Source organism: Rhincodon typus, unplaced genomic scaffold, assembly GCF_021869965.1.
Source record: "Rhincodon typus isolate 14 unplaced genomic scaffold, sRhiTyp1.1 hic_rhity00000157, whole genome shotgun sequence".
Lineage (NCBI taxonomy): Eukaryota > Metazoa > Chordata > Chondrichthyes > Orectolobiformes > Rhincodontidae > Rhincodon > Rhincodon typus.
Genome location: NW_025965795.1, coordinates 101,180 through 102,672, shown reverse-complemented (window position 1 = coordinate 102,672; position 1,493 = coordinate 101,180).

The window sequence follows — 1,493 nt, the reverse complement described above, 5'->3', positions numbered from 1 at the left end:
CAGTGTCATTCCCATTGAGCGTTCCATTGTCATTCCCAGTGAGTGTTCCAGTGTCATTCCCAATGAGTGTTCCAGTGTCATTCCCAGTGAGTGTTCCAGTGTTATTCCCACTGACTGTTCCAGTGTAATTCCCAATAAGTGTTCCAGTGTCATTCCCACGAAGTGTTCCAGTGTCAACCCCACAGGGTGTTCCAGTATAATTCCCACTGAGTGCTCCAGTGTTATTCCCACTGAGTGCTCCGGTGTCATTCACACGGAGAGTTCCGGTGTCACTCCTACGAGGAGATCCAGTGTCATTCCCACTGAATGCGCCAGTGTCAATCCCACTGAGTGCTACAGTGTCATTCCCACTAAGTGTCCCAGTGTCATTCTCACTGAGTGCTCCAGTGACATTCCCACTCAGTGCTGCAGTGTCATTCCCAATGAGTGCTCCAGTGTCATTCCCACTGAGTGTTCCAGTGCAGTTCACACGGAGTTTAACATTATAATTACAAATGAGTGTTCCAGTCTCATCTCAGTTAGTGCTCCAGTGTCATTTCCAGTGAGTGGTCAAGTGCCAATCCCACTGAGTGTTCCAGTATAATTCCCAGTGAGTGTTTCAGTGCCATTCCCACTGAATGCTCCAGTGTCATTCCCATGGAGAGTTCCAGTGTCATTCCCATTGACTGCTCCAGTGTCATTCCAGCTGTGTGTTCCAATGTCATCCTCACTGAATGTTCCAGTGTCATTCCCACTGAGTGCTCCAGTGACATTCCCACTGAATGCTCCAGTGTCATTCCCACTCAGTGCTCCAGTGTCATTCCCACTGAGTGCTACAGTGTCGTTCCCACTGAGTGCTCCAGTGTCATTCCCACTGAGTGCCCCAGTGTCATTCTCACTGAGTGCTCCAGTGTCATTCCCAATCAGTGCTGCAGTGTCATTCCCACTGAATGCTCCAGTGTCATTCCCACTGAGTGCTCCAGTGCAGTTCACACGGAGTGTAACATTATAATTCCAAATGAGTGCTCCAGTGTCATTCCCAGTTATTGCTCTAGTGTCATTCCCACTGAGTGTTCCAGTCTCTTTCCCACTGAATGCTCCAGTGTCATTCCCACTCGTTGCTCCAGTGTCGTTCCACTGAGTGTTCCAGTGTCTTTCCCATTGAGCGTTCCATTGTCATTCCCAATGAGTGTTCCAGTGTCATTCCCACGAAGTGTTCCAGTGTCAATCCCGCTGAGTGTCCCAGTATCATTCCACTGAGTGTTCCAGTGTCTTTCCCACTCAGTCCTGCACTGTCATTTCCACTGAATGCTACAGTGTCATTCCCACTGATTGTTCCAGTGTCATGCTCACAGAGTGCTCCAGTGTCATTCCCACTCAGTGCTGCAGTGTCATTCCCATTGAGCGTTCCATTGTCATTCCCACTCAGTGCTGCAGTGTCATTCCCAATGAGTGTTCCAGTGTCAATCCCAGTGGGTGTTCCAGTGTTATTCCCACTGACTGTTCCAGTGTAA